The sequence below is a fragment of the Copadichromis virginalis genome, linkage group LG23, assembly GCF_057382275.1.
Source record: "Copadichromis virginalis isolate Kocher_CV1m ecotype Utaka linkage group LG23, C_Virginalis_male_GT1.1, whole genome shotgun sequence".
In the NCBI taxonomy this organism is placed as follows: domain Eukaryota; kingdom Metazoa; phylum Chordata; class Actinopteri; order Cichliformes; family Cichlidae; genus Copadichromis; species Copadichromis virginalis.
In genome coordinates, this window is record NC_140639.1 from 43,709,230 (window position 1) to 43,724,256 (window position 15,027).

At 41.4% G+C, this 15,027-nt stretch overlaps 1 protein-coding gene and 1 long non-coding RNA gene across 4 annotated transcripts in view; both read left to right on the plus strand.

The window, feature by feature from the left end:
* LOC146681677 (interleukin-1 receptor accessory protein-like 1-B) overlaps positions 1 to 15,027 on the plus strand; it is a 347,610-nt gene that overhangs the window by 243,196 nt on the left and 89,387 nt on the right. The gene's annotated exons all lie outside the window — the stretch shown is intronic.
* LOC146681678 (uncharacterized) lies at positions 11,899 to 13,167 on the plus strand. The gene is made up of 2 exons (XR_014918022.1): positions 11,899 to 12,965; positions 13,059 to 13,167. It is a non-coding gene; the product is annotated as an uncharacterized LOC146681678 (long non-coding RNA).

Genomic DNA, 15,027 nt, shown 5'->3' on the forward strand with positions numbered 1-15,027 from the left:
GTGAAATATTGTACAAAATACTTCCCAGTAAAGTCTTAACTGTAACCAAGAACCAAGGCAGTCTGTGACAGGTTAGGTTACCAAGACACACCATAAAAATCTAATTTCTTGAAAACTTGGCAACAGGAATTGAAGTTAGTTTGTTACCTCAAGCTATTTGTAGAAGTCTTTCTTCTTAGTTTTTGGAAATATTTCCATTACAGCTTATGAGATGTGGTCTGTATCCTGATAACTTTTAAAGAATTGTGACTCAAACACTAAGTCCAACACTTTATTTTCTTACTGTTTTCTTACTTGTCATACATTTTTTTAAAAAGGTCACACGGGTATATTTTCTGCTTGCCAGTGAAGCGTCTAGCAAATTTTACTTAAACAGAAGTGGAGAGTGCATATGTTCAGAGCTGTTTAGAGCTAAGACTTTTGTGAACAGCAGGACAGCATGTTTGACATTTTCACTGTAATGATGGGTTATGCTACAGAGTGCACAAAAGAGCGACTTGCTGATTTGTTTATGGCACAAAGACATTCAGCATTTTTCATTTTGGTCTTTGAATGTGAGAGCGCGACAAGGAAAAGACTGAATCCCCACAAGACTTATCTGTCGACCCTTTTAGTCAGGTTTTAAAAAGAGTTTCGTTTGCACGTTGGGACTCACTTGTAATGGACATTTTCCAGCTGCATCTGCAGCAGAAACCTGTGCAAGCGGAGACACTAGACAGAGCTACTAAATTACTCTTGAGATCATATATGTATGATTGTTGTCTATTTTGCATCAGAAATAAAAGGTAAGCATTGGCTTCCATGTGTTGTTATTGACACCTTGTGACACTCGTTAAAATACGTCTTTGGAAAGTGGGAGGATGAGGAGTTTAAGTTTATACTCATCAATCTATGACAGCTAATAAAGACATCATATACGTGCTCTTTGCAACTAAAGTGTGAGAACAGGGCAGGCATACTGTCATGCTGTTTGCTGTATTTATACCGTTTCACACCCACAAACAGCACCCAGCTCTCTGTTCTCCTCTCCTCCTTTTGAGGGAGGATGTGGGCTGAATCTTGACCTTTCGGTGCACACCCCTCCCACATAAACATTCACTCATGCACCAATATGCATGCGCAGCCCTAAGCTTTGGAGCCAGGGGACTCGGAGCAGGCTTTAGCCCTGACTCGATGCCCCCTACTTGAAAGTCAACCTGCGCCGGCCCCAGCGGTACCAGTGTGAGGGATACTCTCGCTGTCGAGAGGCAGATTCTTGTGTCAGCAAGAAGAAGGGACGAGCAATCGTTATCATGTCATTCAGAGAAGTTTTGTTTTCGTTTTTTCAAAAACCGCTGCGTTACATGCAAACTTGCTCGTTATTAGGCTTCCAGTAAAACTTTTTTTTTTCTCTTTGCAATCACTCAAATCAAGGCACATTTTGCATAAATTGCTAGAACAGTATCATTAGCATGCAAATTATAGGAGAACAAATGTTTTCTGTGCCTTAAAAAGAGCTGTATATACTGTATTTCCTTTGCTGCTTTCCTTTCGGGAGCACTCTTACCTTTGCACTTAACAACTTCACCAGGGGAATACTATTAAGTATATTTTTCACACAACTGTTTTTCCCCAACAAGCTAAACAAATTATCCTTCAGATTTTTTTTTTCTTGCCCAAACTTCCAGAGTCTAACTCTCCCTCATTAATTTGGGACTCACCACAGCTGAGAGCAATAATTGCTTTTTAGTATTCTTGGTGCAGTATGCTATGGGCTTCATTTTCCATAAGTAGATAAGACTAACCACTGTGATGGGATCTGCATTATTAATGTTAGTGCTCACTTGATGTTGTGTTCGGGGGTGTGAGCCTGTGCTCCTGTGGAATTCAGTTTATTAACGTTTAAAAATAGGCCGCTTCAAATATGCACGCATGTGCAATCATGTATGTCACTTGAGAAAGAAAGGATTAAAAAAATAAAAGGGGGTGCCCGTGTTTGTGTATTTGTTGGTGCGTGTTTGTGTGTTTTGATGAATGGTGGGGTATGTCTTTGTATTTTCTGCTAGGTTGCCTGTTTTGCAGGTTGCTTTGCTCACACGAGGAGCGGCCACTTCACGGCAATGAAAAGCGACAGAGGAGAGAATACTGCTCTCGCCTGTGGCTATGCTTGGCTGGATCTGTGAGGCCCGCGCCTCCCCGCTGACAGAGTCCTTATTTCTGGGAAGATGGGCCCGTAATCGGACTCGTACACTTCACACCCTTTTTCGTGTAATTGGACTCTGGGTCAGAGAGTTAAAAAGAGCTGCCAATCACTGCACTAGGACAGGATGTGGACAGAAAAAAAGTGGGGAAATGGATGGGGGTCTCTTTTTGCTTTGACTGTGATACTGCCAGTCTGGAGATGCTGAATGTGAATAGTTCCTTTTTTTTATCACTTTTGATTGCAGCATTAAAAGATTACCCTAGTAACCATGTAGATCAAGCCAAAAACAGATGGGTTATGCCTGAAGCTGTATTTAGATTTGCAAATGTTCTGATAGCTGTTATGGAATATATAGCATAGAGACTTTGGGTGCATTTGTTTAATGTTTAAATTTAATTAAATTATTAAAATACCCCCGAATATGTTTTTCTCGCTTTTTCCACTCAATTAATCAAGAATAACTTTGCATTTTAATCGAATTCCAAATATCAAAAATTCACACTTCACTATTTCATTGACATTAAGGGCTGTGTAAAGACAATCTTACTACCAAAAAGGACAAATCCTTGATTTTGACAGTTTCAAATCTCACGTTTCAGTGACGTGACCCTTAACTTGATACGTTGTTCCACAGACAGAAAAACGAGGATCAATTGGCTTCTTTAATTAGGCTAATCTGAGCAAACTCTTTTACCTCTGCGGCTAATGAAAAATGAGCAGCAGCACGCAGCTGTTTGTGTATGCTAATTGTGGTTGTTGTATCAATGCAACGTTGAGTCTCCTTGTCTGCCTGCACGAGGCGGATGCCTCTGGAGTCCTGTGCAGGAGGGGATCAGCCATACGTTCTACTCTGTCTGGGTATCTAATCACCGTAGCGCAATGATTACAGTGCACTAATTACTGTGGCACATATTTGTTGTTTCAATAATAACAGGAATTAATAGCACTTTGAAATGGCCGCATGTGCAATGAAAGTGGACTGGAACTTAGACATTAGAAGTTTTTCAGCTACGTACAATATAATGCAGATGAAAGTTTTGTTTAATTTGAGACTGGAAGTGCTCTAACAAGTGTGACAGTGTTGGCATCCATGCACACTAATTATACAGAATATAAATAATCCCTGCTCTCCCTGGCATCGCCATAAACATACATATACAGAAAAAAAAACAAAAAAAACAATTGCCACCCTGGGAAGCTTCAGCACATGAGCACAGTGTAAATTATCTGCCCAGATTGCTTTTCTGGAGTTAATCATCTCCTTTTATGTTATTCATTTGTCAGTGGTTATTGTTTGTCAAAGTAATGCAGTCGCCCCACGATATGAAGTGGATAGTAAATTTTGTTTGGGCAACTCATCTTTATGCACAAAAAGAGGGTGGCCACGCAGCAGGATTTACATTTACAATTACAGTCATGATACAATCATCTCTCATCATAATTCCTCTGCCCAGGATGTCAGCGCAGATAGAGAACAGGCTTTCCACGCTGCATACCAAACAGCTGTTTGGCAAGCCTGACACCATACTTCAAGCATCGTGATTTGCACCATGCAAAGCGTCTCTCTCTCCCCCCCCCCCCCCCCTCTCTCTCTCTGTTTCTGTCTTGTTCAGCTTCTGTATACATCTAATTCTTAACGTCTGCCCCTTTTAGTCTCCGCCACTGTTTTTGCTTTGCTTTTCTGAAACAAAAAGGCTGAAAAGGCTTTATAAAGGGGAATAGTTTGAGTCTCTGGTAACCTGCAGGATGTCAAAGGCTTGTGTAAACAATAAAGTTATCCTATTTTAGGACAAACAGAAATTTGCTGGATTTGAGAAACCTACACATGTCGACACCTATGAAAGCACGCATATACAATGAACTACTTAAAAAAAAGTGGTTTAATTATTTTTAAATGCTTTAAACAGGAAATAAAAATATCATTTTTCAGTAGCAAACAGGCATAAGCCCTTATAGTTAGGTATATTATAATTAAATTAGGACGAGAGATGGACCAATCTGATATTACGTATCGGTATCGGTCCGATACTGAGGTAAATTACTGGATCGGATATCAGAGAGAAATAAAAAATGTAATCCGATCCATTAAATATCAAAAAAGCATCTCACAAAACTTGCAACACAGCATAACTCTGCTCATAACAGTAGCACGTAGGAGCAGTGTGCTCACGTGATAGAGCGGCTGTGTGTATTTGTAGCCTCGCTACCAAACCAGCATTTCATCTCCGATGAAGTGATCCCATAGAGAAGTAAAGCAAGTGTGTAAGTTCATCTCTGAATGTTTGTAAAGCATTCCCACGTTAAGCATAACAGCCGATATAAGGAGCGACTGCCTCTTCTCTCTCCCTCCCTCTCCTGCTGCCACTTCAATCATGAAACTGCTTAATGATCAGCTGATCGGCTTTTCTGTCGCGAGTCCGTCTCTCTTGTTTGTTTTTGGCCCACTTTGCACCAGAAAGAGGAAACCAGCGGCTGAACAACAGCAGCACGTTTAACCTTGATAAGCTGTTGTTAGAATTTATTTAATATTACTTTCTACTCCAGGATCTTTTTCTCGCAGCTGACGGCTGGTAACTGTGCAGGGGCGGATCTAGCAAAGTTTAGCCAGGGGGGCCGATAGGGCATGAACAGGGAAAAGGGGGCACAAAGACATACTTTTCTTTCTTATTCTCATTTAAAATGTCTCGCTTTTAATAAATAATTATCTGAATCTTACACCCAAAGTTTTAATCTGATGTAAAATGTATAGAAGTCCATTACTGTATATAGTAACCGTTAAGTCTAATATACCCTAGTAAGCTATAGTACTTTTTCCTTTGGGAAGATATCATCTGTGCAGTCTGCAATTCTGTTGAGGAAAGATGTTGAATCTATTTAATTATTCTTGAAAAATAATTTATTTCTGTGCATTTTTTTTCCAACACTGCATCAAATTAAAGTTGATTACGTCGATTAAGCATCATGAGGTGGAGGGTGGTTCCCGATTTTTTTTGCTGGGATCTTGATATTTCTGCTAAGTACTCTCTAAAATACCAGAATAGGAAGGATGGAGTAGGTTTAAGTTTATTAGATTGATCAGTATTGCTGAACTATGAAATATTTTGGGTGCAGTGTATTTTTTACATACAGGTACAACAGAATAGCTTTAGTGTTGTTGTTTATTTAAACTTGAGTATGAACTTATACAAAATGCAGCAAGATATTAAAAAAAACTGTTTTATTGATTAAAAAACACACTATATTGGATTCATATCGGTATCGGCAGATATCCAAATTTATGCTATCGGTATCAGACATAAAAAAGTGGTATCGTGCCATCTCTAGTATAAACAGTTACAGGCTTATAGCTGCAGGTGCCGCTGTTCAGTCGATTAAAAAGAGCTCCATCATTGCTGCATTCAGTACATACAATTACAGATGAATCCTTCTATCAATAATGGGTTTTTTGTGATCTCTTTTACCTGCTTAATATGTGAAACCAGGTCACAACTTCATGGCCTGAAGAGTGAAGACCGCTTGATTTTCAGTGAACCGAGGTTATCTTTGTAACCAAACGTTTCTTCAATGGCCACCTGAAGTGTTCTTTAAAAACAAATCTATCTACATGACTCGCATGTCTCTTCTAAGTTCATGGCAACTACTTGGGGACTGGACTAGGTGGGCTGAGCCTTGACCTCATCCAACCAGAGCTTTTTATTTGTCGTGTAGTGTAAATACTATATTATGCAATGGCATTATAAGGCAATTGTCTGGAACACAACATAGATTGCTTTTAGGTTAAAGGCTTTTGTTTCGGTGAGTGAAATTCTTGCATTTTATATGGCACAAATTAGCATACGTGAGCAAATGAGCTTGTCTTGCTAATTTGTTTTGCTAGCATTAGCACATAACACTACAGAAGTGGGGCAAAACAAGTTGGCGGCGTCACAGTGGCTATGTCCATCTTTTTATATAGTCTGTTGTTCATTTGCACTAAAAGACACTGTAAGATCTTGGCTGTTCTCATTTTTGTTGAAAATTTTTGTTTTAATTCCCATTTTTGCAAGTCAAAAGAAGCATTTTCCTTAATATCGCAATGAATCATAGATGCTAGCCAGGCTAACTAGCCAGTGTGAGTGCTAGCTGAAAAACTAAGACGAAAATGGCCAAAATGGAGAACTCAAGACATGAAAATAGTAGTCCACAAAACAGTTGTTATTAGATTTGTCTTTTTTAAAGGGTTTATGATTGAATCAGTTGTCGCTCAGCTCTCTGTTGTTCATTTAATATAAGGGTAGAGAATGCATACATACCCTATAGCATTGTCTGCTCCATTGTAGCTAAATCTAACAAACAAAGTAATTTTATATCTACTTTGGTATCAGCTGGGGGGCTTTTCCATTACTGAAAGCTTGATAAAGGTGACATTTTAAAAATATGAAGGTTGTATCCAACAGAAATCTTTTACATGTGTTGGTAGACATCATGACCCTCCTGATATAGTGCTTAAGCATGCCTCAGGAAATCTCAAGTTTAAAGAAATATTTAACCAGTGTCTCTCACCACTTCAGCTAGAGCCTCAGGGCTTTAAATGAATAAGGTACTATTATTCTCCAATCAACCCAGGTTTATGAATTATTATGTTTGAACCCATCAATCAGGAAACCCATCCATAGTGTACCCTGACTCTTGACCCTTTGATAGCTGCAATGGAGGCATGGATGGAAGTTCAACTGCACCAGGACACGTCTGTGTTATTTACCCAGACATCTAACAGACTTCTGGGTAAATAACACAGATGCTTGTGTGTGAATTTGTGGATAATACATGGCAGGTAATCAACTGAAATGTTGTTCTATTTTTCAGATGCATTTCTCTTTATGAACTCAATTACCTACACCATAAAAGAAGCTTTGCAGGCAGCCACAGTGAGTAAAAATAAACCGTTCTCCGTGTGGCGTGGAAGCAGTAGGATGCGGCTCCACGTGAGCACCGAGTGTTTCAGAGCATACAAAACGGACACATAAACCTCTATGGGCTTCCCTGTGTCTTTCATTATTTTTATTCACCAGCTATCACTCGGGTTTAGCGAGAAGACACATGCCACAGCGTGCTTGTTAAATCGGAGAAATCTGACAGTTACATCTTTGATATCTTCTTCCCGATTTCCTGCTGATTTGCACTTTTCAACTGCGACCAGGGAATTGTTGGGCTTCGCTTTAAAATATATCATCAGAATAACTAGGAAAATACTCAAACTCAGCAGCTATCATGTAAAACATTCACACACCAAAAACCTGCGGATTATTAAAAAGTCTCTCACTGAGCATGACACAGAGTGATCTAACCGTTACTGGATGCAATATGTGAGGCTTTGTACCCCGGAGGATCGGTTGTGTGATGAGTCATGATTCTTGCGTTAGTCAACTTGTGCATTTGTGTTCATACTCCTGTGCCTCATTGCTTTGTGGGAAAGCTAGCGAGTGTTTTATTTTACCTCTCATAGCACAAAATCCTAGTAATCAGTCCTTCTATTCAAGATGTTTACATGGATTTTATGCCTAAAATTGTGTGTTCGAGGGGACCGGGTGTCTAGTCTCACTTTCATGTGGATTTGAAGTGCACTCACAGGCAATTTTTCTTTGTCAGTATTCAAGTGTTGCCTTGCCCTGTTGATCTTATCTGGGAAGCTAGAGCGCAAATCCAGCGAAAGCAGCTTTATTTTAATGTCACAGGTATTAGATTTGCTGAAGAGCGAATATTGAAATGGGCTTGAACTTGGCACTTTTAAGGGGCTCCGAATCCGTTCTGCTTGTGGTGCAGATCTGAGTTGTGGAAATGAGTTTTTCGTCGCTAGACCTGATGCTAGTCTAGCATTCTTTCCTTTTCACTTTTTTTTTTCCTTTTGGGAGGGGCGGGGGTGTTTCGCCGTCTCTTCCTCCAGTCTTACTTCTGCTGAGTCCCCCACGCTTTCTGACAAGAGTTTTATGCTAATGCAAGCAGTTTGGAAGGGTAGGGATGGAGGGGATGGGGGAAGGCAGTGACAAGGGACTGCGATTCGTCCAACAGACATCTTGTACTGGTAGCATGTAGAACAGAGCTCCTCACATCATTTGAGCTTTGAGCTATTTCCTTTTATGTCCAATGCACTTCTCTTAATGCCTAATTATGCACGAGCTGCCAGAGACTAACTGTGTAACATACAAGCGGTTGAAGAAATTGTAAGAAATGTTCTCTCTGGTATCTTGGTGAAATTTACATAGATTAAGTGCAAAGGAGGGTCCAATTACCATAAGTACCAATTAATATAACAAATTAGTCAAGGCAGGTATGTTATTTAAACGGGATTTTTGAACAAAAGCAGCATCTCCTCTGAGGCCTACATGACAGGCATACCGGAAAAGAAGCATTCTGACATCCTTGTCTGTTTAATGTTGTATTTTTGTGAAGATGAATCATTATTTCTCTGCCGAGTTGATTATGCGTTTTTTCTCCTCCGTAGCCTTCTTGCTTCTAGAATGCGGGACGCATAGATCAGCTTTGAGGAAACCAAAAGAAAAAGTAATTAATTTCTTGCCCTAGTTCTGGTCCAAACCCCGCACCGTCATGAGGCCTGAAGGTTTGGACACGTTTTACAGGGAAATTATCTCAGCAGTTTTGCACAAGTATCAAGGGGGTGTCACGAGGAAGTGTTCCTGTGTAAACAAGGCATTTGTATCAAAGATCCCATGAGTGATTCATCAGGCCCTATTGTTAAGCTTGATTAATCCTTTCACCTAACGTTGTAGCTCTGAGACTGCTACCCCACCTTCCGAGGCGGGTTTAGAAAAATAAAAAAATTACATAAAGCTTCTGGGGCTATTCACGTGGGTCTGAGTGGGATGGCTTTAAGAGAACTCGGCGGATCACAAGGTCGAGTTCATTAAATGAGAGCAAACTCGTGGGAGAGGGTGCGTAAAAGTACACCCGGTGACAGTGTGAAAGAAAAGCCATCAGGTGACCCAATCTCTGCCCAGCAGCTGGCCACTCGCTCCCCGGCCAATTAGCCCAGAGAGTTGAGATGCTTTCACTCGGTGTGATAAGCCCCTGCCTCTTTCTCATCGTTCCCCTTTAATCAGCCTCTTCCTGAGCATCAGTCTTCAGATTAAGGCTCTATCAGCGCCGCGCAGAGGAAGGGCATGCTCACTCGCAGCGGTCCCGCCTCTTAACAGGAGAGGCAGCGGTGTGTGAGCGAGGGAGGCATGGGTCGACACAGATAAGATGCACCGAGTGTCAGTGAAGGAAGGATGAAGCAAAAGAGGGGAGGAGAGGCGGGGGACGGGAACAATCGAATGCGGTCTGTGGGTTGTAGGTGTGTGCAGCTTCTCTGTGCGCGCAGTGCTGATCGGTGTCTTGTTTGTTCATTGTAAATCAAAGACTACATCCGTTTTTCAGGCCTAAGCAAAAAAAAAAGAATCTTTGTTCCATAGACGATTGCTCTTCAGTCTGAAAACATAATAGTGTTATATCCAGAGTGAACGCCTTCCAAATTAATCAGCTGCATCTATCTTTAAAAAGTGTATTTGGAGGACTTCCACATTCAAAGAGATTTGTAAAGGTACATCGCGTTTAATCCCGACATAGATTTGGTTGCCCTCTGAACAGTGGATATCCGAAAGGATATCTGTGTAATTCCTTTCCAAATGCAAGTCTATTCCTCTCGGTTCACTTCCCTCCATTCGGCAAACCTCTAACAAGAGCACTTCATGAGAGAGGGAGGGGACGTGAGAGTTGTTTAAGGTCCAACATAGTCTTGATATACCCTCTTGTTGTTACAAACAGAGGGATTATGGCCCATTGCCTTTTGAAAAAGCCTCTCGCTGTCCCCTTAGTAATGTTCCCATCATCAAGCTATTACACCAGCATGCACTTTCAACAGACTGACAGAGCACTTAGACCACTGTGGGTAGCATGAGAGAGAAGAAAGACGGGGGAGTTTGTGCTACCTGCAGAGACTTGTGTCCTTGTGTTTCACAGGATGTCAGCTTGATCCATCTGGGCCCTTCGGTGGCACAGAATCACAAGGCTCAAGGTCCCCTGCCGAGACATTGAAAGTATTTGATGAAGAACGGTTAGGAGAAAGCTGTTAAACATTTGCTTTTGTTCAGGGAGTGAAACTCTGAGTCGGCGGAGGGTTGTAGGTGAAACATACTGTCCTTTCTTTTTAGACGATATGATTTGGTCCAGATTTCTGTGACTTTTCCTGTATTGGACTTCAAAGTCACATTTTCATTATGCGGCAGCTGAGCACTGCCTGTTGGTTTAGTGGAACTGATTGTTTTTTGATGACAGTTGAGAAGGTGACTTACATATTTAGTTGATGCTTGATGGTGTAAAGTAAAGGGTACTGGAATGTTTTGGAGCGTGTGCACAAAATTACAATGCTGGACCCGAGCTGGCCCCTGAAAGCACCATAAGCGCTGAATGCTTATGAAGAGACGGCTTGGATTAAAAGTTCTTTCCTGTTCCCTCCGATAGTAACTATCTGTGATTTAAGTATAAGCTACCTTTCTTTGCATTTTTACTGCAAAAACATGTATATTGATAACATCACTTTCTGTAACACCAAGGGCAAATAATTTTATTCACTGTTTTGTTGTTTTGATAATTTCTTTGAACTGTCCTTTTTCCATAGTGGAGGATGTACAGTATACATCTTTAGAAATATCTTTGAATGTTTAATATATCTTTAAAAATGGCGATGTGCAAAGAGTCAAAGTATACCTACAGGCTCGAACATTTATACATATACCCCCCAGTAATATTTGGGTAAGTGCCCCTTAGCAGGTTGCACCTCAATTGCACCTCAATCAGACACTTTTGGTAACCAACAGCAAACGTCTGTTGGTTTGACACAAATCAAGTTTTTAAGTGTAGTCCACACATTTCAATACGTTTTGAGGTCTTGGCTTTCAGTAGGCTATTCCAGAAGCTTAATGTTAGGCTGCTTTATCCATTCTAAAGCCAGTTTTGATGTATGCTTGTGATCCTTGTCCTGCTGGACACTGATCCAATTGTGTCCAAGTTTCAGTCGGCTGGTGATTTCAAATCAAGTGGAGGAATTTGAAAGTAGTCCTCCTTTACTATTCCATCCAATGTGTGCAGTGTATCAGTACCACAGGCCACACAACAGCCACAGTGCATGATGCTTCCGTCACCATGCTTGACAGCTGGTACACTGTCATTATGTGCTCAATCTTTGTCTCGTCTAACCATAAAACTTTTCTCCAGAAGCTCAGGTTCGCCCGGAACATACAGCATCATTTTATTGTGTAATGCCATTGTTACCAGGGGAAAAAAAATTGGAAACTGCAACAGGGCCAAAATTACTGCGACTGTGTGGAATAAAGTTTTGATCTTGTTGCCTTTGAAATTGTTGCTTTGGTTCTGGTCTGCAAACACTTGCAGTTGCTGTCTTCCAAGGTACTTCGGTGCATCAGGATGGTCATAAAACAGTAATGAGTCAGTCTGTTATCTGTCTACCTGAATGGCGTCAGGTTTGCATTTGTCTGTGATAATAAAACAGTTAACTGTAAACTCTGTGAATCAGTGAATATTGCAAATCTGCTGCAGTCCAGATGCACAGAAATTCACCTTAATTACTTGCATTTAGAGTCCAGCCAAAAATTTCATAGATTTGAAAGCAAAAGTAGGCACTTTCTCCCAAAACAGTGATTTAGTTGCTGCAGGAAAGCAATTTAACTGCAAACTGACATGGGCACTCTGGAATATGGAATATAACGAGAATGCAACCAGGTGAGTTGATCCCCCTGTTGCACAGAGATGTGTTGCAGATGCCCATATTGGGGAGGACTGACTCTGATGATGTGCAACATGTTTTTGCAATAGTCTTTCTAGGTTTATGAAATTAGACAGAAATTATTTGTGAACCTTTGCTAATCTGTCTGAGAGTGGTTGCAGTCACTCAGAGTCTGGTTGCCTCCCACCTTGCAACCTGTGCAATCACCTTGCCATCAAAGTGGTCATTAAGAGGTCGATGGTTCACACTCAACATGTGGTTGCAAGCACTGAATGTGACTCAGTGTGACTGAGCCATAAGGTGATCTCATGTTGCATTTTGAAAAGAAATATTTTAACTATATTATTTTCCACTTTTGCTCAGTTAAATGTTTTAAGCAACATCAGTCTGGAGTATAATTACTAAAAAATAATGGTTGTGGTTTATATATGTTACAGAGTATAGCATGGTGGAAAAGGATGGAGAGAATCCCCCACTAAGCTTTTGGGTTGGCATTACTTTAGATTTTGTTTTGTATTAATTGCATGCTTTGGTGTTTCTTTGTGTTTGATGTGAGGTGTGGGCCACACCCATGTGGGAGTGGAGATTCTACTCTAGTCCAGCTGCCAGCTATTTGGAGTTGAATACAGGGAGCAGCTGATTGGGGAGGATTGGAGCCCTTCTCTATAAAGGGGAGAGGAAACAGGAAGTAGGTGTTGTCGTTGTTTTTTTTAGTAGGACACTGGTGTAGCAGGGAAGCCTCGAAGATCCAGGATGACGTGTGCACATTTTAACGGAAAAGATTTTTAACCTGGCCTGGTTTTGCTTTTAAAATAATCTGAGGATGTTGGAGGGAGGACTCATTTTTATTGGGATGTGAGTGGATGTGCTGGGAGGCAGGAAAACAAACACTGGACTGGAGACTCTCTGTGCCCCTGACAAGGAAACTGGACCAGTTTTGGGGAAGTTCCAGCTCCCAGGATGTGATGTGGAGACCCAGCCTCGAACGAAGTCAGGCCTGAAAAGGTGGGTGGCAAGCCTTTTTGAGGAAGATGCAGGATTGATACGTTTTGGCTGCTTGTTCTTCCAAGTGACCACCTTTCCCCTGTTTGTAACCAGGCTAACAACCCTGACCGCGGTGGCTTTGGGCCTTGGATTCCTGGCCAGAGTTGTGTCTTCAGCCAGTAGTTTTACCCGGAGAAAGAACAAATAAATTTTGTGTAACCCATTGCAGTGTGCGTGTGGTGGTTCGTTACTGGTCAATATTAGAGCTACTACTTGCTTGTACGGAGGCCATTTTGGGCCTTACGTAACATATATATATATAAAAAATAGAGTCTTAAAAATATTCTACACAGTCAAGAACGTTAACAGAGCAAAATCTTTGTTTTGCATCCATAATCAGCACCATTGCTCCTAGTGCGTTTTATTGTCTAAATGTATGTTTTCAGTAGATACCGTGGTAAAAATGGCATTTAAACACCATCACAAGCCTTGTTAAAAGTAAGCCTGCCCCTGCAGATAAAGCCAACTGTAGGCAGGCAGAACATCTGTCTTCAGAACTAAAGCGCCATTCATACCTGTGAGAAAATGTATGAAATGAGCAAGTTGAATTCGTGTAGAATTTGCCTTTCCAACCTAGTTTTATGTGGCCAAACCCCAGGGACCAGACCCAGGCTTGCAGACAAGAACAGCGACTTGGCAGAGTGGTTATCCATCATGCTTCAGCTTCATCTCCACAGGGGGAAACGGTCAGAGAAACACACTCTCACTGTTTGTTTGCTACGATTACCACCTCTGAGAATATCCTTGCCAGTGACTAAATTGGCCGCAGGAAACATGTTTTGGAGGCAGTGCGAGGGTGCCCATTAGCAAGGAAACCAGGTGCGCTGTTTTTCCCAAATCCCAGGATTTATTCCGCGGTCATCAGGCCCAGAGGAATAGATGTTATTTGGCCTTGTTTTATTTTGAACAGAATAAATCATATGGGGATCGAGGAGGAGGGTTAAGCTAACTATGACTTTGCAAAGTCATCCCCTCTCAGTCATTTGTTTGTATCCACTGAGGTTTGAATCCTGACATAAAGAAGCCATTTGAGTGGAGGAGCTCATTTTTATTGAGTGTCAACATTTAGTTTACCATGCGTCTTCTCCGAGGGTGCGTACATCTACATTTCTCCGGGGTCGCCCTGAGCGGCCTGTCAACCGAATGAGGTGGTTATTAATGTAGACACTTGGCGGTGTGCTTACTGCTTCCATGTGGCCGTGACAGAAAGGCTTTTACGTGCGCCGTGACAATGCACACATACAATGAATGGAGGAAAAGCACCAATTATGGACGCAATGCCCCGAAGTGGCTTTTAGAGAAGTTATCTTGAAACTGCCGCTGACACACATCCGCACACACCGCTGCATCTACATGCACAGTGTGTTTCCTTTTCAACTCTTTGATTACTTCGTGGATGCAGTGATTGTGAGGCCACCCTTGATTAGCTCAATTTATTCCCCAGCCATGCCAGAGGGCCATTTAGGGAAGTTTTTGCAGACTCTTTCCATTTATCAAGATGGGAGGCAGACATGATTGGAATCTTAAAATGTCGTTGCAGCTTGGTACAAACAACTGCAAGGAGCCTAACTTTGTTTGGTCTATAAGATGAGAGCGAGAGCATGAAGTTTTCCTTATAAGATGTTCAATGCATGCGCTTGGATCCTTGTGCTATAGATGTAAAATCGAATGCTCCTTGACTCCTACTCTGCGCAAGCCAGGGCTGGTAAATTTATGGTGATTCAGCGAGAGGAGCAGTGGGAAAGGTTATTCTTGGATAACACTTTATAAAATGCCGCTTACTAACCATTGCTGACTAACAAAAAATGATTCATGCAGCCATGACACTGTATCAGATCACACCACACCTCAACCACCACTACAAACCAACAGGTGTCTACAATAACTGGGAAGAACTGCAGCGTAGATTTTGGGGGGGGTTGTTCGATTTTCCTAAAAATTACTGCAGTAATTGTGGTTATCATATCAGTAAGGCAACTATAATCGAAAGATGATTCTTATTTCTGTCTGCACTCATTTATAT